Here is a 22,515-nt window from a genome sequence, read left to right as displayed (position 1 = left end):
GAAGAGACTGGATTTGGGACCGCAGATTGGACACCCAGGGAAAACTCCTTGCTGTTATGTCCTTCATGATCTTACTGCTCAGCGACTCAATTGGAGATCACACTTATTGGCTCCCAGAGTCCTGAACCTTTATAAATCCTTCCCGTCTTTCAAGAGTCAGCTCAAGTGTCACCTCCTCTGGGAAGCCTTCCAGGATTATTCTCCCCATAGAGCTGAACATCTTCCAAGGGCTTCATATTGGGATATCTCTCAGTTAAACACTCCAGACTGTGTTCATATTAATCCCCATGGAATGATTGTTCCCCAATGCCCTTCTAATGTTTTAGAATTATAACCCATACTTTACCAACTCAAAGGTCCATAGGGGTCAGTTCAAAATGCTGGGGACTGCAGAAAACACAAGATTTACCAGAGTGATTTTTTCCTCACCCCAGCTAGTGAGGCCATCTGGGAATGAAGGCCCAATGTTACCAAATTTTATGTTTTTTAAAGTAAAATCTATCAATTAAAAATGTTGATAATAAAGTTAGAGCATCTTGAAGCCACATTATTGAAGGCATGTTGCAGAAGTCACATGTGTCAGTTTTAAAGCATGACTCCCAAATTCTTTGACACTTCTTTCATCAAGACACAAGGTGTAACACAGACCCTCCTTCTCTTTGAATTTGGACACTTTACTTGTTTGACCAGTAGAGTAAGGCAGAAGTGACACTGTGCCAGTTTCTGGGACACTGGCTCTTGGAACCGAGCCACTCTGCCCTGAGGAAGTCCAAGCAGCCCATGAAGAGGCCCCTAAGACCCCACCCTCATTCCTAGCTGAGCTCAACAGCCATGTATATGTCATCTTGGAAATGGATCTTCCAGTTGAGTGGTCCCAGCTGACACCACAAGCTGGACACCACAGAGACCAGCTTTCCCCTCTAAGCCCTGCTGGAATTGCAGATTCATGAGCAAAATAGCTTTTTTTAAAAGCTACTTAGTGTTGGGGTTGTTTGTTATGCAGCAATAGATAACTGGAACATGGAGGGAACTGGGTTCAAGCCCTGGCTCCCTTGGTCACCAACTCTAGGATGTCAGATCTTTTTCCTCCTTGCATCTCACTTTCCTCATTTAAGAAGTGAGGCTTTGGTCTACCCTCAAGCGTTAGTGAAACATGAATCCCTGATGTGCAGCTGTGGGGCTACAGAGTAGCATCACCACCCCAGGAAGCAGAAGGGCATCGCCTAGGGAAGCCAAGGTGCTCAGACCCTGTGCCCAGCCATCGCGCCCCTGGATCAACATTTGCATGCAGGACAGCTGATCTGTGAGGGCAAACTACTGGAAACAGCCTAGCCTTCCATCAGTAGGAGAAGGGCTCATGAACTGCCGTTTATTTAGACACTGTCAGTGAATGGATTCGAGCTCTGTGGAACAGTGCGGAACAACCTTGCTAACTTGAGGCTAAGTCAAAACCACAAGTTGCAGAGTGTCTCATAGGATAGCCCCATTTATATAAAGTTTGATAGTAAGCTGACACGGGTAATGTTTACGGATGCAGATGTATGTGTGAAAACAAATGAGGGAAGGATACACTCCAGATTCAGGGGGTGATTTCTCATGGGAGGGAGGGAGAGAAGTGCATCTGTGAGGGGTACCTGAGGGCTCCTACTGTATCCCTAATGTGATCTTTGAAGATGGAGGAGGAGCAGGAGGAAGAAGAGGAGCAAGAGCCAACACGCTAGAATTTATGACAGCTGGACGAGGAATCCGTGGGCATTTGCTACATTATTTTCTGCACTTTTCTGTATGTTGGGAGTATTCCATAATTTAAAAGAGCAGTATTCATAATGAAGGGCTGAGGTTGATGATGAATGAAGGCTCTTCCAATTCTCTGAGTCACTCAGAAGCTTATGGCAGTCATGGATGGGACATCTGTGTCCCCCACTCTGTCCAGCCTGCATTGGCTCTGTATTACATCTCCCAACCCTAGAACTGAGTAACTAGTAGGGGATTCCGACCATGGCTACTTCTAGTGTGTGAGTGTGTGAGTGTGTGAGTGTGAGTGTGTTTACGTGCCCCAGGGAGTTTCTGGTCCTTCCACCCACCTCCCAGTCACAAGCACCGCCCCCCCCCCTTCCCTCTGCATATTCCCAGGGCCATGCAAGAAACTGCCCATGTGACAACACTGGTTCAGTGGACTGAGGAGCCTGGATCCCTGTGTGGTTCCCCTGGCTCCCTTGCCTAGTTGCTGTGTGACCTTGGGTTTTGGATTCCTCATTTGCAAAGTATGTATACGGACATAATTCTCAAGTTTTCTTCTGGGCTCTGGCATCCTACTAATCTCTAAGCCCTAGACAGCCACCCCCACCAATGAGATACTGATATAACAATTGCAGCCACTGTTTATTGAGCACCTGATATGTGGTTATCTCACTGAATCCCTATGATGGACCTCTGATAGCTCTGACAGATGAGGAAGCTGAAGGTCAAAGAGGCCATGTATCTCTCCCAGGAAATGTCCTGGAGATGCAGTGGAACTGGGGCCTTTAGGAGTGAAGAACAGAGGGCTGCCTTTGCACTGGCCTCTGCCCACCCAGCCTTCCAGTCACCCTGACCACAGTTCCTCCCACTCAGCCCCCAGGCTCCGGATCCCCACTAATACCTGAATCTTCCTCCAGGAAGGTTTGGCTGGATAGGGCTCTGGCCAGATGCACTCTGGCTGGCCAGGGGAACTAGGAGCAAGGCCTGGGGAGGCTGGGGGCGGCCAGTGGAGGCCCTGAGGTCCCACACATACCAGACCCCTCAACTGCCGGCAATCTGGTTTCAGAGGTAGGGACACTGAGTGGAAGAGGCTGCATGCTGCACAAACCACCTCGCCCATTTCCTCCCCTGTAACATGACAGTACAGCTCACATCCATCTGTTCCATACCAGGAGCCAGCACCCCTGTGGGAATCTTGTCCATAGTAATTAACTTCATCCTCTCAGCGTTCCTACCAGTCAGTTCTCTATGGTTACCCCCATTTTACAGATGAGCAACTTGAGGCATAGAGAGGTTAGGTAACCTCCACAGACCATACATCCAGGGAACTACAGAGGCAGAATTTAATTCCAAGAATTCTGGCCTGGAGTCCACACCCTAAGTCACATGATACAGCCCTGTCCTAACAGCAGCCTGGCCGGAAAGGCCAGACTCTGACCATCCTCCTGATGCAGATGAAGAGGCTGAGGCTGAGAGTTTCTGCTCAAGGCTCAAGTTTCATTGCTGGTCATGAATGGAGTCTGGACAGGAAGCCCAGCTACTAAAAGGGTGCGGGGGAAGAGAAGGAGCAGCCAGAGGGCAGGGGTACTGGGGTAAAGGAGTGGTTCTGTCCTCTGGGGGAGCCCTCCCTCACTGCAGTGCTCCCCAGGTCCTCCTACCTGCCATCCCCACTCCCTCCAAACAAGTAGAGAGAGCCTGGAGGTGATAGCTAACCTGGGACGAGGCTGAGAAATCTGCTTTGTAAGACCACTGCTCCCCGTAGGGTCCTACTTCAACATCCCAGCTCTTGCCTTGGCAGCCACTTTAAGGCAGAGTAGCCCAGAAGAGAGAGAACTCAAATCCTGACCTCACCATTTGCTGGCTGTGTGACCTTAGACAAACTGCCTGGCCTCTCTGAGCCCTAGTTTGCTCCTTCATGAAGTAGAACTGACCTCTCTGAGTCACTGGGCCCAGCAGAAAGCCTTTTGAGATTGTCAGGGAAACAGCTGGCTAGATGGGGCTTTGCCTTATCTCAGCTGAGGCTGTAAAGCTGAGAATAACAGGGGACAAGCACCCCCACATTCTAAGGAGAGGTGGGAGAGAACATTCTATAAAGTGGGCCATCCTCCACCTACAGTCTCAGATCAAGGAGAGAGCTTGGAAGAGTCAGGTTGGAGGCAGCAAGTTGGAGCATCCCCCATCTCACGCCAAGCTGGGCAACATCCCCTGGTTTCAGGATCTCCAGGGGACCATGGGAGTGCATGGGTAGACATCTCCAGGAGAACATGACCAGTTCCCCCCTGGTGCATGAGGGGAACAAGGCTGGGGCCCAGCCCCTGCCCAGACCAGTCCAAAGGGATCCAAAGCCTACCAGCACAGGCAGAGTAGAGAGAGGCAGTTTGTAGGCAGATGGGTTAAGAGGGGGTGGGAATATGACTAGGCTGGGTTTATCTTCAGGGACCCATCCAAAGAGAATTGGGATGAAGGGACATTAGTAGAAGTGGATTGTGTGGGGAGTCCAATAAAGGCAGGTGGCAAGGGGCCTCAGGAGTGCCCATGCCAGGGTGGGGTGGGAGTTCCTAAGAACACACAAAGCACCCCTGAGAGTGAACACTGATGTAGAGGCGGCTGTCCCAGAGAGAGCCAGATGCCAGATGACAGCAGCACTGGCTGACGGGCCCTTTCTGCCCCCTTTCTGGTGTGGGGGGGTGCCTACCTGCCCCCAAGGTGGGCACACCCCACCTACAAGGAGCCAGGTGGCCTCCAGGACTCACCATCAGGCCCCACCCAGCTGGGCAGTGACACAGGTCTCCATTTGGATACAAACTCTAAATGTTGATTTAACTTTGACCAGCTGGACTTCTTAAAATACCTACAGGGAGACCTCTGCTGATCCCCAGAAGTGACCAGAAAGGCCACAAGTTCTGCCAGTTGTTGTTGAGGGGTGGGGAAGCACCTCTATCACACCTCATTTGGAAACCCTGAGAAAAGAGAAGAATAACTTCGGCTCGCCCGCCCTGCCCGCCACCCAGGCCTCCTTCAGCTCCCTGGCCTGTCACGTGAAGTCACTGCCTGGCATCATGGCACCCGCTGTGAGCAGCAGGCTTCCCCCGGCCTGGGGGAACTCTTAGTCCCTGCCAGGGACTATGCATGAGAAACTCGTGTCCCGCCCATTCCCACGGTGGCCTCCCAGGAAGTCATGAGAACATTGACACCTTCAGACCCATGAGATGCCCTGTCTGTCGCCTGACCTTACCACACCCTCAGCAGATACAGGCACTGGTTATCTCCAGTCACCAGGTGAGGAGACCCAAGCTCAGTGAGGTCCATCTCAGGTCACCTTTCCAGTCCACTTAGAGGCCAGTCCACAGTCCTTTGGTTTGCTTACTTGTTTGCTTTTAACTATGTGAAAATACACATAACATAAAATTTACCATCTTAACCATTTCTAAGCATGCAGTTTTCAGTGACATAAGTGCATTCCCACTGTTGTGAACCCATCACTACCATCCATCTCCAGAACTTTTCATCTTCCCGAACTAAAACTCTTCTCATTAAACACTAACTCCCCATTCCCCTCCCTCAGTCCCTGGGTGCCATCCTACTTTCTGTCCCTGGGCATTTGACTACGTTAAGTACATTCCATAAGTGGAATCTGAAAGTATTTGTCCTTTTGTGACTGGCTCGTTTCATTGAGCGCCATGTCCTCAGGGTTCATCCATGTAGCCTGTGTCAGAATTTCCTCCCTTTTTAAGGCTGACTGATATCCCATCGTATGTAATGCCACATTGCGTTGATCCATTCATCCATCAGTGGACACTTGGGTTGCTTCCGCCTTTTGCCTACTGTGAATCATGCTGCTGTGGACAAGGGTGTACAAATATCTCTCTGAGACGCTACTTTGAATTCTTTTGGGTATCTACCCAGAAGTGGAATTGCTGGATCATATGATAATTCTATTTTTAGTTTCTTGAGGAACAGCCATACTGTTTTGCACAGCAGCTGCCCCATTTTACATTCCCGCCAGCAGTGCACATGGCTTCCAATTTCTCCACATCCTTCCCACACTTGTTTTGTTTTTGATAGTAGCCATGCTCAGGTCTATGAAGTGGTATCTCAGTATGGTTGTGGTTTGCACTTCCCTGATGATCAGTGATGTTGAGCATCTTTTCAAATACTTCCTGGTTATTTCTTGGAGGCCTATCTATTTGCTTATGTTTTAACGTGGTTGGCTTTTGTGGTAGTTGTTGCTGTTGAGCTGTAGGAGTTCTTTCTGTATTCTGGATATTAATCCCCTATCATATGTGATTCACAAATACTTTCTCCCATTCTGTAGGTTGCCTTCCTTTAGTTTTTTTTTTTAACAAACCTTTTTTATTAAAGTATAACATACATACATGAAAATGCTCAAAACACAAGGGTACAGCTTGATGAGTTGTCACAAAATGAGCACACCTGTGTGACCGAAAGTCCCTTCCTTTCATCTCCCTCCCAGTCCCTTCCCTGCCCTTTTCCCCAGACCCCAGAGATCACCATGATCCCGACTTCTAATACCATAGATTAGTTTTGCTTATTTTAAAATGCTAATGGGAGCACCTGGGTGGCTCAGTCAGTTAAGTGTCTGACTTCAGGTCATGATCTTGCGGTTCCTGAGTTCCAGCCCCGCGTCGGGCTCTGTGCTGATGGCTCAGAGCCTGGAGCCTGCTTTGGATTCTGTGTCTCCCTCTCTGCCTGCCCCTCCCCCACTCACACTCTGTCTCTCTGTCTCTCTCTCAAAAATAAGCATTTAAAAATTTTTTTAAAAATAAATAAAAAATACACTAATGAACAGAACACGTTTCCCCCCGCCCCCGCCCTTGGCTTCTTTTTCTCGTCACTCTCTGAGGTTTTTGTCACTGCACATAACTGTGATTTAGGCTCATTCATTGCTATATGCTCTTCCACAAATCACCCTTTCACCTGTTGATGGACATTTGGGCTGTAGTATCAACTTTCTGGAGCTACTGACAACAAGGCATCCTGTGCCTATTGGTGCCTACAAGAAGGCTCTGGGAGGAGGGCATAATTATGCTCCCCATTTGGGGGGAGGAAAAGGAGGGTGCAAGGACCAAGGGACCCAGGACTGTCTGACCAGCCTGCCCCAGCTGAGGCCCTCTTTCACGACCTCTACCTCACACGCTGTCATCTGCTTGCCCTTCCCCGGCAAGCTCCATGAGGACATCCAGTGCCTCACTGTGCTGCCTGCCTGACTCCACACCACCTCCTTCTCTCTACTAGCCTGAGAGGCCTCCAAGCTGGGGGCCCTTCCCCTTCTGTGACTCTGGCCCAGCATCTGTTGTGTGGGATTCTGGTCAGGAGATCCAAGGTGGAAATCAGCATAGTTTGGGCAGGAAGCCCTGGATGTCACAGTGCTGCAAACTCCACGTGGGACCTTGGGCAAGTCACTTTGCCTCCGTGCCTCAGTTTCCTCCTTTGTACAGTGATGTCATGAGGTTACGTGAGTTAGTCTCGGAGAAGTGCTCGGCTACGTGCCTGGGTAAGTGTCCACTGTCCTGGTGGCTCTGTTTATTACTTCTGGTCATTGTTGTCATGAAGAAGAAGGAGCCATCAATTCCGGGGCCCTGCCAGCTAGAGCTGGGTGTCCCCCCGCCCTGTCAATTATTCTTTTGTGTTTGTAGTCTCTCTGAGCTTAGTGAGATATTGCCTTCCTGATACAATCTTCATCCCCAGGACATGGCCCCTTTCCCTTCTGGACTGGGCGTGCTGTGAGGCCAAACAGATGGCTCCTCTGTTTCCCCAGGGCCCCAGGTCCGACTCTCAGCTTTTAGAAAAACTAAATAAAAAGTTTTAAAAGGTGATAGATGTTTTCATCATAAAATCAGAAAGTCTCAAGAGGAAAGCTAAAAAAAAAATCAAGCTTCCTCTCTCTTTCTCTCACCCCTGTGTCCCTGCCACTCAGTCCCCTCCAATGTGGCTCCAATATTCTCAGTCCTTTGTGTGTATTTCCAGGAATATTCTGTCAGAGACAGGAATTACTCCTGCATTTACATTTCACACAAGTGGGACTCTCACCGCACGCATTCTTCACCTCGCTGGTTTTTTTTTACAGCAAATAAAAGCAAGCAGCCCCAAACCATTACTACTTTTTACATTTTTATTTTGAAATAGTTTAAGACTCGTAGTTGCAAAAATAGTACAGACAGTTCCCATGGACCTTTCACCCAGCTTCCCCCAGCTCCCCCAGTGATAACATCTTACATAATCATAGTGCATTGTCAAAACCAGGAAATTGACCTTGGTACAATATTATTAACTCCAAATCAGACCTTATTTGGGACTCACCAGTTTTTACATGCATTTGTTTTGTTTTCTGGGGCAGAGTTCTATGAAATGTTATCACACGGATAGATTTTGTAACCATCAGCATATAGAACTGTTCCAATCACCAAAAGAAACTCCCTTGTGCTACCACTTTATAATCATGCCCTTCCCCAACCCTATCCCCCAGCAACCGCCGATCGCTTCTCCATGACTGTAATTATGTCACTTGACAGTGATATATAAATGGAATCACACACTATGTACACTCTTGGGACTGGCACTCTGTAGCGCAGCATAATGCCCTTATGATCAGTTTGTTGTGCTTATCCATAATCCATTCCATTTTGTTGCTCTGTGGTATTCCATTTAATGGGTTCACCACAGTCTGTTTATCCAATCACCTGTGTAAAGACATTGGGTTGTTTCCAGTTCGGGGCAATTACAAATCAAGCTACTGTGAATGTTCACAGACAGGTTTTTGCGTGAACCTGTCTTCATTTTTCTAGGATAAGTACCCAGAAGTACAATTGCTGAGTTGAATGGTAAGCATATGCTTAAGTGGGTAAGAAACTGCCAAGCCGTTTTCCAGAGTGGATGTACCATTTTGCATTCCCACCAGCAGTGTTCAAGAGCTCCAGTTACTCTATATCCTCATCAGAACTTGATATTGTTAGTATTTCTTATTTGAGTCATTTGAATAGGTTAGTGGTTTTCTCCTCAGAGTCTTATTTGGCATTTCCCCAATGGCTAATGTTTCATGTATCTATTTTCCATTCATGGATCCTCTTTGGTGACCATGCATCCTCTTTGTTAAACTACCTATTCAAATATTTTGCCCTGTTTCTTTTTTTTTTTAATTTTTTAAATGCTTATTTATTTTTGAGAGAGAGAGAGATAAACAAAGAGCAAGAAGGGGAGGGGCAGAGAGAGAGGGAGACACAGAATCCAAGGCAGGCTCCAGGCTCTGAGCTGTCAGCACAGAGCCCAATGTGGGGCTTGAACTCATGAACTGTGAGATCATGACCTGAGCTGAAGTCGGACGCTTAACCGACTGAGCCACCCAGACACCCCTCTTTTGCCCATTTTCTAGTGGAATTATTTGTTTTCTTCCTATTGAGTTTATTCTTTATATAGTCTAGATACAAGTCCTTCTTGGGATAGAAAGTTTGCAAATACTTTCTACTCTGCAGCTTGTCTTTCCATGCTCTTAGCAGCACCTTTGCCCAGCAAACACTTTTGATTTTGATGAGGTCCAGTCTACCCATTTTTCTTTTTATGGATCGTGCCTTTGGCGTCAGGTCTAGCCGCCTCACCTTTTACTTTAAGGTCTCTTGTACACAGTTCCCTATCAGCATGTCAAGAGCTTCCTCATTGTGTTTTTGTGCCAACATACAATAAAGCATCTGATTTCACCAGTTCCCTGTCGGGGACCTAACTGTTCAAACTTGTGTTACTATGAACCGTGCTGCAGTAAAGAACCCTGAACATACGCCGTTCTCCCACTGTGGCTTCCACATGCCTGTGGGGTAAATTCCCACAAGTGGGGTTGCTGGTCAGAGGGTTCAGGCATTTGTAATATTGATACTATCTTCCCCTGGCCCTCCCACAACAATGTCTGAGCGATTACTGTTTCCCGTCACCTCTTACCAACACAGGGTTTTATCAGCTTGTTCGGTCTTTACCAATCTGAGACGTAGAAACTCATCTCTCCAGATGGTTCTAATTTAGCTCTATCTTTATGAGTGAGCTCTTGTGTTTCCTTTCCTGTGAATGTTCAGTTCCTCTCCTATGTGTACTTTCCTCTTAGGCTCCTGGCCTGATTGATTAGAAGAAGCTCCCCCTTCACTTTCTGGATGGGGTGGGCTGTGGGACTCTGTCCCAGGCCAGGCCTCACTTGCTGATAGGCCTGAGACCTGGGTTCGTGCTTTGCTCCTTACCTGCTACTATGAGTCTCCTCCCGAGTCGGCTCGGTGTCTCCATCTATGAAATGGGGATAAGAATAGCACCTATAGGGGCACCTGGGTGACTCAGTCGATTAAGTGTTTGACTCTTGATTTCTGCTCAGGTTCATGAGTTCAAGCCCCGTGTCAGGCTCTGTGCTGACAGTATGGAGCCTGCTTGGGATTCTCTCTCTCTCTCTTTCTCCCGATCTCTTTCCCCCTCCCCTACTCATGCTCACACACTCTCTTTCTCTCTCTCAAAAACAAGTAAATAAACTTTTTTTTTTTTAAAAAGAATAGACCTATGCATAGGACTGTTAAGATTTCCTGAGCAAATATGCATGAAAGCACTTAGAACGGTGCCTAGCACACAGTGCCAGTGTAGAAGTGTTCGCTCTATGGTTAATTATACTGGGTTGTATATTTGAAAGTTGCTAAGAGAGTAGATCTTAAAAGCCCTCATCACAAGAAAAACATTATAGCTGTACGTGGATGGATGTTTACTAAACTTGCTAGTGATCACTTCCCAATATATACACGTGTTGAATCATTACATTGTACACCTGGAGCTAGTATAATGTTCTATGTCAATTATATCTCAAGTCTTTTAGAGGCACATTGGTTCTTTTATTACTGTCACCATCTGTAAAGAACATGACTTCAGACAGGTGTCTTCCTAGAGCTGTTCCCGGTGGTCATCCAGCCCCTGCTGGACTCTCCCGGTGCATGGGGGGCTCCTGCCTCCAAGACAGGTTTGTTCCAAGTCAGAGGTATGCAGACAGCCACCGCACGGCTCCACATCGCCAAGGGAGCCCCCGTGAAGGCTGCTTCCTGCCTGCAGGCTGTTACTTTCCCTGCTCTACCCTCGAGGGAAATCCTGCCAGCATCTCCCTCCTGCATGCCCAGCGCTGTGTCAGGGATAAGCCTGTCTGAAGCTTGTTCAAGAACACGGAGGGATAGGACATTTTACAGGCAAAACTAGGGAGAGAAGCTGCTTGGATGTGGTAACTCAGGTCCCAAGAAGGTCCCCAGGCGTGAGGGTATTGGCCTGCGTGGCATCACAGCAAGAGGCTTGGGGCCTCCCTACTGCCTGTGGCCTTTTTTGTTCATGACCTTCTGGACCCCCTCATCCTCCCAGAGGTGAGGGAAGGGAGGCCCAGAGAGGACCAGTCAGGGAAGCAGGTCACTGTCCCCACCAAGACCTTGGGCTTAGGCATTTTGATTTGAATCCTGGCTCTTGGCTGTGTGACCTTCAGAGAATCACTTAACCTCTCTGAACCCCAGTTTCACCATCGGTAAAATGGGGCTGACAACAGCATTTGCATCCTAGAGTGGACGTGAGAGTTAAATGAGATGGTGTCTATGAAACGCTTAGCCTGCGCCTGGCACAGAGAGCATTCACTTAAGGTTGGTGGTGGTAATTGTTCCTGTTGTTGAGGAGAGGGGTCTCGGGCCTTTGTAGCGACCGTGCCCTCTGCCTGGGGCACCTTCCTCGTTCCTTCCACCTGTCTAATCCCATTCTATGTGTCAGCCTAACCAAGCACCCACCACGTGCCGGCTCCTGGGAACGCAGTGGGAGCACTCCCCCAGGGAGCACTTTCTCTCCTGCTCCCCACAGCTGAGTGGGGCCAGCCTGGGCTGCAATCAGATGGCTTGGGTTCCTGCTCCATATCTTCTCCCACCTTCCTGGTACCTCAGGCAAGTCATTTCTCCCAGGCCTCAGTTTACCCAACAAGGGGTCCAAGAAGAGCCCTGGAACCTTATCTCCCTCCCCAAAGTCAGCGTGCAGACCACAGCGTGCACACATCCTCTTTGTCATGTGGTGTTGTTGGGCCAGAAGATCCCCAAACTCCCACGAGTGCCTGGAGGTACTACGAGTCTTCCTGGCATCTCCTCTCCACTCTGCTCTCCCAGGGGTGTCATCAGGAACAACCCGGGCCTCATCGACTCACGGGGACATCTGCATCATTTCATTTGTGGGAAATTCCTCACTGCCTCTTCACCAAGTGGTGGATTTCATGGGAAGCCATTACTATGGCCACTTGTTTGTCAAAGTGAGCCTTCATTCCCAAGAGTCATGGGGCGGGGGGTCTCAAGTGTCTGAGAAGTCCTGCCTTGGGAACTTTCTACCAGGCAGTGAGAGGTCCAGGTTTATGCCCCTGCTTCAGTATTACATGAGTTGATTCTCTTGCAGTTTGTTGTGTGTGACAGAAGACCCAGCTCAAAGGATAAGGGAGACTTACTGATTCCTGTAACTGGCAAGCCCTGGGATTTCAGGCATGGCTGGAGCCAGCTGCTCAAATGATGTCCCCAGTTGACAGCTGAAGAAATTGAGGCATAAAATTTGTCTGAGTGCATAGCAAGGAAGTCCCTTCTCTTGACTCTGGGGAAGGTAGCTGTCAGCAGGCTGAACTCTACCAGCGGAGAGAGAATGCCTATCTCTCCCAAGTGTTTTGGGAGAAGTGTCACAGAGGGTTGTCACTGACCATGCTTGGGACACCTGGCCATCCCCGAACAGTGGACCAGAGGATCAGGCTGTGAGTGGTCACTCGTGGGGCATCCACTCACCCCTGATGCAAAGCCCTCTAATGAGGGCTACCCTACTTGAGTCACCCAGAGAGCTATAGTAGGGTCCAGACACATGAGGGACTGTCTTCAGAAGTCATACTGGGGGGTGTCCCTGGAAGCTGGAATCCTTGGCCAGCTGTGCTGGACAGTAAGATTCCGGGCGGGGGGGGGGGGGCGGTGGTGGTGGAATGAGAGGACTCTGTTGGCCCCATGGCTGGGTTGGGTGGCAACAGACGAGAATGGGTGGTCTTTTATATCTTCTCAGGGACCCACCAAGCCCACCCCTTCCTCTCACACAAGTACACACAGCTACACCAAGTGGAGTACAGTGCCTGGCACGGAGCAGGCATTTTTAACCACTATTTATTAGACACCTACTATGTTCCAGGCACCTAATCAGGTGCCTCACAGGCATAATTTGGAATCCTTGCAACAGCCATTTGACAGATGGGGAAGTTGAGGCTCATAGAGCTGGTTTGCCCAGGGTATAGAAAGGTCATGAGGGGGTTGAGCTAGACATAGGTAGATACATTGTTAACTCAGCTTGCGCCTGGAACAGAATGGAACCTAAAATGTAGAGAGGGTTTGGGCCCGGCGGCGGGCGGGGTGGGGGAGAGGGGTGGCTCAGTCGGTTAAGCATCTGACTTAGGCTCAGGTCATGATCTCACGGTTCAGGAGTTCAGGTCCTGCATCAGGTGAGCTCAAGCCCAGCTTTGAGTAAACACACAAGCCCTGCTTTGGGAACACAAGCCCCACTTTGGGTGAGCCCTGCTTCTCTCTCCTCTCTCGAAAAAAGTGTAGAGAGGGTTTGCAGAGGAGGGGGTATGGTTGGTCAGGCTGGGGCCTGGGGGCAAAGGGGCTCAGGTGAAGTTTCCAAGAAGAGCACAGGGCACAGCACAATCTGGAAGGATTTCCACTGTATAAAAACTGTAGTGAGGAGGTTGAAGAATGTGCTGCACTGAGGATACAGCGTGGACAAAGGCCCAGAGATGTGAAACTGCATAAAATGTGTAGGGAACTAGGAGCTGCTGGGTGCTTCTGGGGTAGAACGCAGACAGTGGAGGGGAGAAGTTGATGCTGAGTAGAGGGAGGTCCCAGGTCAGAGAGTCCCTGGGCCTCAGATCCCCACAGAGGTGGCCTGTGATAGCAGAACCTGCCAACCACCGTAGGCTGGTGGCAGGAGTGGTGGCACTGAGCTCATTGCTAGGACAGGAAAGCCAAGGGACATATCAACCCAGAACCCAAGAGCCTGCCTGTGTGGGATTTCTAGATCACCTTCCTGGTCTGGATGGGATGGGGAGGTCCAACTTTCCCCAGCAAGTGGCCCTTGGCAAATGCCACAGCCACTAATTGAGCATCCACTCTGTGCCCAGTGTCCTCACTCCCCTGGCATTCTGAATACTCAGCAGAGACCCATAAGGGGGCAGGTAATTATCCACATTGTTTAAAGGGGAAGCTGGGGGTTAGAGAGGGAAGGCAGCTTGCCCTAGGGTACACAGTTGAAAAAACGCAGAGGACTCAAGCCCAGGACTCCTTGACTCTTTCTCCATGGGCCACCCACACCCCTGAGCAAGGCTTAGGCCATGCTTGCCTGTCACCACTGCACCTCTGGAGATATCTTGAGACTTTTATTGACAATGTTTGCTCTATTGGCTTTTTTTTTTAATTATAGGACCAATAAGTGCTCATGGTAAAATATTAAAACAGTACAGAAGAATCTAAAGTGAAAAAGTAAAAATTTCCTACCTCTCTGGCCCCCATAGCAGACACTGTTGGTGCCCAGCTCAGATCCCCTCGGTGGTTCTGGGGCCCCTCCCTTGGCTTCCGTGGGCCTTGCTTCTAGGCACTTGGCCTGCACCCATGACTTTCTCTAAAGGACTGTCCTTAAGCCACTGGAGACACTCTTCCCTGCCAGAGTGGCTGGGAGTTCATGCCCCCACCCAACCCGTGTGGCCTTTAGCCAATGACTGGCTGACAGGAGAGTCAGAACAAACTCTGAGGTTGTATCTCATTGTGTCAATAAGTAATGGGCATGTCATGTACAGCATGGGGAATATAATCATAATATTGTATTAAGTCTGCAGGGTGACAGATGGTAACTAGATTTGTGGTGACCATTTTATAATGTATATAAATACATTACAATGTATTTATGCAATGTATAAATACATTATAGAATCGTTATGTCTGATGGGGCTTTGGGAATGGTAGTACCAATATATTGTGTGTCGATTATACCTCAATCAGTTTAAAAAACAAAAAAGAATATTGACCTATTTTTTAAAAACCAAAGAACCCCAGAGCCCTCCTGCAGGATCAGCCAGAGGCAGCCACTTTGCCTCATCAAACCCTTCTTGGCTTCCCCTCCCCTGTCCTGTCTCTCCTCCTCCCCACCAGTTGCCCCCCAGGAGCACTGCCATACTGAGTCACTCATAGATGAATCCTGGTCCCAGAGTAGGCTTTTGTAGAAGACAAGCATAGCAAGTTGCAAAAACAGCCTCAATATCCATACCCTTGGCTCATTACTTGGCAGTCCCTGTCCACTTGGACGCTGGGCTTGGCCATGGGACTTGCTTTGGCAAAAGGGACATTAGCAATCAAGGTGCAAGCAGAGGCTTGAAAATGTTTTTCACAATCAGGCTTGCTTATTCTTGTGCCTCTGCTATTGCCATGACCTGTCCTGGCAAACGGGCTGGAGGATGAGACACGTGGCACCAAACTGAGCCACTCCAGTTGTCCTAGCTGAGGCCGTCCTACATCAGCCAATAGCCAGCAGATCCCAGACATCTGATCAAGCTCAGCCATGGCCAGCAGACTGGCCTAGACCTACACCTAGAGTAGCTGCCTCTGGGCTAGTGAGAAATCCTTGCTTATCATCATGTGCCACAGCTGGTTTAGGGGCTGTTTGTTACATGGCATCATTGTGGCAGTAGCTAACTGATACAGCAACCTCACTTTTCAGTCCCTCAGGTATCTTTTTGGTTGTTGGGTTACACACATGTGAAAGCATAACTTCCATACTATCCTGGCTGCCGGGCACTCTTCCACTTGGTATCATCTCAGCCATCCTCCCCTCGGCACACACGGGTCCCTCTTATTCCTCTTAAAGTCTACATAGTCACCACTTACTATGGTGAGCCAGCTTATACCCATTCCTTTATTGATGGGCATTTGGGCCCTTACTGTATTTTCAGTGTAATAAATGACTGCATTGAGATCCTTGTGGATTCGTCTTTGGGCACTTATCTAAGAACCTCTGCAAGATAAATTTCTCACTGTGAACACGAAGATCAAAGTTTATCTATATTTCAAGGTTTGATAGATACCACTTAATGTGAAAGGCCAGACTTTCAAAATCCCTAGCTACCCTCCCACATTGAATCCATCAAGGAAAAAGGACACAAAAAGCCTTGTGGTTCAGGGGGTCAGGTGGAAGTACTGTGCAGAAGATGAGGGTCCTATGTGTTTATAGCATCTATCCATTCATCCTCTCATTCCTTCAGCCAATAAATATTTATTGAGTAACTAGTATGTGCCAGGTATGGTTCTGGGCACTGGGGGTAGACCAATGAATAAAAGAGACAAAAGTCCCTCCCTTGATTAAGCTTACATTCTACTAGAGAGAATAGATTACACAAACAGGTAAATTGGTTTTTTCCTTTTTTAGAGACAACTAAATAAGTAAAACATGTAGGATATGGGAAGGTAATAATGCTACAGAGAAAAATAGGCAGGGAAAAGGAATAGAGACCACTGAAGGGCAGATAAAAGGAGGAGTTGTAATCTCTAAAAATATGGCAAGGAAAACATATTTGTTTGCTAGGCTTCTGTTACAAAGGACCACAGACTGGGTGGTTTAAACAACAAAAACTTACTTTCTCACAGTTCTGGAGACCGGGAGTCTGAGATCAAGGTGTCGGCAGAGTTGGTTTCTTCTGAGGCTCCTCTCCTTGGCTGATAAGATGGTCATCTTCTCTTTGTATCCTCACATCTGTCATCTCTGGACATGTCTGTGTCCTAATCTCCTGTTCTAATGACGGCACCATTCCCATTGGGCCAGGGCTCACCCCAGTGACCTCACTCTAACTTAACTACCTCTATAAAGACCCTACCTTAACTACCTCTATAAAGACCCAATTATGGTTACATTGTGAGGTACTGGGGAATTTAACATGAATTTGGTGGGGGGGGGGCAGGAGGGATGCAGTTCAGCCCATAACAGGAAGGCTTCACTGAGCCTGGGGGTAAGGAATGATGATGGGGCTGAGGGAATGAGGCCCTCTGCTCGGACGACCATTCACGACAGAAGACCAGAACCAAAAACTATGAAGGAAGAGCCCGCCTGGTTGGTTTGAGAAAGAGCAAGGAGACCAGAGCAGAGAGAAATGAACAAGAGGAAGGGAGGAGGAGGTGAGCCCCAAGAGGTCCCAGGAAATAGATTGTCCCCAACCTTGTAGATCATGCTAGGGACTCTGGTGTTTACTTGAGGGAGGCTGGAGCCCCAGGGGGTGCAGAGCAGAGGAGGGGTGCGGCCTGCCCCATGTTTTAACAGAGTCCCTCTGGCTACTGTCGTGGAGGAGGAGCCGAAGGGCGTTGTGGTTGTCATTAGTGCTGTTGACCACGTGTCTTCAGTTCTTATCAGAGTGTTGCTCTTCCCTGACCCTTTAGAGTCAGGCATGGCGTATGGCTGGCTGTGGCCAATGGAGCGTGAGCAGTGATGTCATCCCTTCTGGTGGAATAGTTGAGAGTGCTCAAGCCACGCTCTCTCTGTCCTTCTGCAGTCACTGGCAGTGTTCTAGAGAGTTGGGTTCTAGACTGACTGCCCCACCAACTGGGGTCCCAGATGGTAGATAGCGAGGGCATGAAAGAGAGCTTCTACTCAGAGGGACATGCAGCAGGAGCGAGAAACGAATCTCAGTGTTTGCACCACTGAGATAAGGGGATTGTTTGTTACCACAGCATAACCTAGCCTGCCCTGATAGAGGAACAAGACAGAATTGAAGACACAGCGAAGTCACTGAGCTGTCAGTGCGAGAGATGATGGGGCCTCACAGGGACGGTAAAGACATGGTTGGACTCTGGATACGTTTTGAAGGTGGAGCAAACCCAGGAAGATTTGCTGATGGATTGGATGTGGATTATGAGAGAGAGTCAAGGATGACTCCAAGGTTTGTGCCCTGAATAGTGGAAGAAAATGGAAGAGCCATCAACTAAAGTTGTACAGACCAAGGGAGGACTGAGCCACGTGGACTTGGAGAGCTCTCTTTAACACAATCCTAGGGGATGGGGCGAGGGGGCTATGTGTTGAAATGTGAAGTTGTCTGCGGGGACCTGGGATCCCCTCCCACCTCTAAATACTGGGCTTCTGAGGAGCTGGAGTTGGGGCAAACCACTGGAAACGATGCCAATACACAGGAGTGGCTGGTGTCATGCCAAATTAATCATTGATGAGCAATTAGAGAGACTCCAGCCTTTAAAAGGCAACCCTTTTTCCCCAGTGGGAAGCATGGCTGATGGAGGCCCAGCACTGATGGGCAGATAGCCTGGTCTGCCCTGACAAGGATGAGCCCTACTAAGTGCTGCCTGAGTTGGCCGTGAGAAAGATGACCACTCTCCATAGCCCCAAGATGCTTGGCAGCATCAGGGACTGCCCACAAGTTCTGCACAGCCACTGGAGATGGCATTATGATCAGTATTCCTAGAGGAGGAAGACACTGAGGCCTCAAGTAGGGAAATGACCTGACCACCTGGGAGTACAGCCTTTGGCTCCTCACTCCACACCAGCTGTTCTCCCAGTGTATCCTGTGGCTGGGAGGGTCTCACACTTGGTTTCCACAAGTCCCATCCCTGAGAAGCACTGTGGTACATCTCAGTAGTTGGCAGATTGTGTGGCGGTGGTGTTGATGGTGTGGGGTGTGTGTGTGTGTGTGTGTGTGTGCATGTGTGTGTGTGTTTTAAAGCAGAACTGCTCTGAGTGAAACTAAGACGGGGCCTCCCCCACCCCCACCCTGCTTTCTGCTGTGGCTGCTCCCAAGGGACCCTAGGGGTCAACCTGAAGATGGTGGGCACAGTGGAGAGTAGGAAGATGTGGATTTATATGTCTACAGCAAAATGACCATCTCAGAGATACCTGTAGCCCCCACATTCACTGTAGCAATGCTATTTACAATGGGCAAGACATGGGAACAATTGAATGTCCATCAACAGATGAATGGACAAAGAGAATGTGGCGGGCACATGCGCGCACACACACACACACACGAATACTATTCAGTCACACACACACACACACACACGCACACACACACACACACAAAGAATGAGGGGCACCTGGGTGGCTCTGTTGGTTGAGCGTCCAACTTTGACTCAGGTCATAATCTTGTGGTTCATGAGTTTGAGCCCCACATTGGGCTCACCAATGTCAGTGCAGAGCCCACTTTGGATCCTCTGTCCCCCTCTCTCTCTGCACCCCCCACTCTCTCTCTCTCTCTCTCTCTAAAAATAAATAAACATTAAAAAAAATAGTTTTAAAATATAAAATATAGGGGCGCCTGGGTGGCTCAGTCGGTTAAGCGGCCGACTTCAGCTCAGGTCATGATCTCGCGGTCTGTGAGTTCGAGCCCCGCATCAGGCTCTGTGCTGACAGCTCAGAGCCTGGAGCCTGTTTCAGATTCTGTGTCTCCCTCTCTCTCTGACCCTCCCCCGTTCATGCTCTGTCTCTCTCTGTCTCAAAAATAAATAAATGTTTAAAAAATATATATAAAATATAAATAAAAAGAATGAAATCGTGCCATTTGTGACAACACAGATGTACCCTTAAGGGCATTATATGCTAAAATGTAAGTCAGACAAAGGAGAAAGACAAATCATGTCTGATCTCACTTATATGTGGAATCTGAAAAAAAAAGAAAAAAAACAAACTCATTGAAAAAGAGCTCATAGTTGTGGTTACCAGAGGCAGGGTGTTGAGCGGGGGGGAGGAATTGGATGAAGACAGTCTAAATGTTCAAACTTCCAGTTATAGCATAAATAAGCACTGAGGACGTAATGTCTGGCATAGTGACTGTAAGAGTAAATCCTAAAATTTCTCATCACGAGGAGAAAATACTTTTTCTTCTCTTTTTGTAACCCTATGGGGTGATAGATGTTAGGTAAACTCATTGCGGTGATCGTTTCATCATACATGTAAGTCTGGCCATTGTGGCATATACCTTAAACTTACAACTCTCCACAGCAGTGCTCTATGTTAACTACATCTAAAACTTGGAGTGGGGGCGTGTGGATTTTTGGTCCGACTCTACCATAACCTTGCTAAGTGAGCTTGGACAAATCCCTTCCCTTCTTAGTTTTGGGGGATTTTTATCCTGTGTAATGACATGCTGGACAAGAATTGTCTCTGTCCACATATATCTCCTTGTGTTTAAGTGAGAGAAAAGGAACTCAAATTGGTTTACATTGTTAAAAAGGAATTTATTGATTGTTACAATTGAACAAAAAAAAATCCAAGGCTAGTTTGGATATTAGGTCCAGCTGGTTCCGGGCAATTAGAAATACTGTCACCAGGAGTGTCTCTCTCTTCCTTTCTCAGCTCTTCTTTCCTAGGTGTGGCTTTGTGCTCAAGCTCTCCCCTTGAGATGGCAAACCTAGCCCCAAAAGTTGCAGGCCGATATCAGTCCTTATGCAGTCCTCAGGGAAAGTGACAGCTTTTTCCCTAAAACTCATCTAAGGCCTCTGGCAGCCTGAATGATAGCTAGCTGCAAACTAGAAAAAAAAAAATGAGTAGGCACAGTCCCACATCAGGCAAGGGGCTTAACAACAGATTTTGCCTTCCACTCACCTCAGCTGAGTGCACTTGACCAGTGCACAACCTGGACAACTCTCCACAGCAGCCCTGGCTCAAGCAAATGGCCTGGGAAGGCTCTCGTTGGCCAGGGCGTGGGTCACATGCCCATCCTTGAGACAATGACTGTGGTTCAGAGGATGTGATATTCTGACTCGTTAGACCTAGGTCTCAAATCTTCCTTGAAGCTGGGAGTGCAATGAGCTATTAAACCACCATGACCTGAGAGAGAATCCAATTCCTGGGAGGAAAATAGGGGGCGAATGGAGAGAATTTTTTTTTTAATTTTTTTTTTTAACATTTATTTATTTTTGAGACAGAGAGAGACAGAGCATGAGCAGGGGAAGGTCAGAGAGAGAGGGAGACACAGAATCCGAAACAGGCTCCAGGCTCTGAGCTGTCAGCCCAGAGCCCGATGCGGGGTTCGAACTCACGGACCGCGAGATCATGACCTGAGCCGAAGTCGGACGCCCAACCGACTGAGCCACACAGGCGCCCCGAATGGAGAGAATTATAGCCAGAGGAGGGTTCTGGACAGGCAGAACCAACTGGGGTCCTCCAGTGTTTAAGAAGATGAGGCTGGTGCCCCAGAAGGAGGCTGATGAAGGAGCAGGAGGAGCTCAGTGAGTGTTTGTTGACTGAAGCAGTGAGAGTCAGGACTTATAGGAGCTGCCTGGGACCTGGCCATGCTGTTTCCCTCCTCCTTGAACCCTGGAACCCTGGTTCCCCACTTGGATCCTCACTCACACCATCTCTTCCCACTACAGACCCTTGCTCCCTGTATAACTGCTTTTGTTTCTCGGCTCAGTGAGGCCTGGCCCTGGGGTCCCTCTTGCAGCTTCCCAGGCCCCCACCACTTACATGCCCCCAACTCCCATCCACCTGGCTTTGGCCATGCCCAGATGGCATGAGGAGGAGCCTGTGCTAGGTCCTGAGAGCTGTGCTGGGGCAGGGGGCACCATGAGCAGGCCCATGGAGTGGGGAAGGCCACAGGGATAGTTCCAGGGGAGAAGCTGTCAGGGCTGCTCAGAGAAGGGCTGACTGCCTGGGAGGGACTGGCCCCCCACTCACTATGACCAAAAAGTGTGGAGTGGGGGGAGTGTGCTGTAGAAGTGATTTTGGAGAAGCCGGAGCCTGATCAGTCTGCCATACGTCACCCTGTGCACTGGTTTAAATGCAGATTCCTCAGCCCCCAGAGCTACCAGCTCATTGGGTCTGGGAGGGGACCTGGGAATCTGCATTTTAACAGCAGTTCAGGGAATTGCCATGGAAACCACTGGCCCTGGGAACATCTGGGAGTCTTTCCCAACTCTGAGGTTCTGGGAAACCATCTGTGCCTGGAGGTCAGGATCGGCCAAAGTTACCCAAGAGCTGTTTGGCCTTCCCCTTAAGGTGGGGCTCCCAGAGAAATCATGAAGATGGCACACTGTGGGAGGAAGGTTTTCTGAGCCTGCGGAAGGACCTGAGGGGGTAAGGGAGAAGCCTGGGTGGGTGGGTGGAGTGAGGGTAGTTTCCCTCAATCAGTGTTAGCAACTGGAGAGGAGTGGAGGCTGGTGGTGTGTGGGGGCCACAGAGTTTATCAGGCCAGTCCCGCCTTCTGGGGACACATATTCTAAGTTTTAAGCCTGAGCAATGAAAAGGGAGATATAGGAGGGCGGGGATATATAGCAAGGCGGGAGGGAAGTCTTGACATCGAATTTGCAGGCTATTCTCAGCCTGCATGGTTGAGGGCGGGGAGGGGTGTCCCAGGTTCCTGTAGGGGCAGTGGCGGGCTGACCCTAAGGCTGGGGGATGGAAGGAAGCATGAGGAGCATGTGATGGGGCAAGTGTGTTTTAAATGGGGAATGGCATGATCTGAGATGGGGCTTGGAAGTATTGGTGTGGAAGCAGAAGGGGACAAGGAGCAGAGCCTCAGTGAGGGGCTGCCTTGTGGGAAGGCTATAGGGCAGGCAGTAATGCCAGAAATGGCTGGGAGGGAAAATTCTGAGCACTGGCAGTGTTGGTTAAGGACACAGACCTTTGTGTTCACTGCGGGCCAACACATGTCTACTGAGCATCTTACGTGTGGGACTGTCCATGCCTTTACCCAGTGTGGCTGACGGTGGACTTACCAGCAGCCTGGCGAGA

This window comes from Panthera leo, chromosome A2 (genome assembly GCF_018350215.1).
Source record: "Panthera leo isolate Ple1 chromosome A2, P.leo_Ple1_pat1.1, whole genome shotgun sequence".
NCBI classification, from domain to species: Eukaryota; Metazoa; Chordata; class Mammalia; order Carnivora; family Felidae; genus Panthera; species Panthera leo.
Note: the sequence above shows the minus strand (reverse complement) of the source record.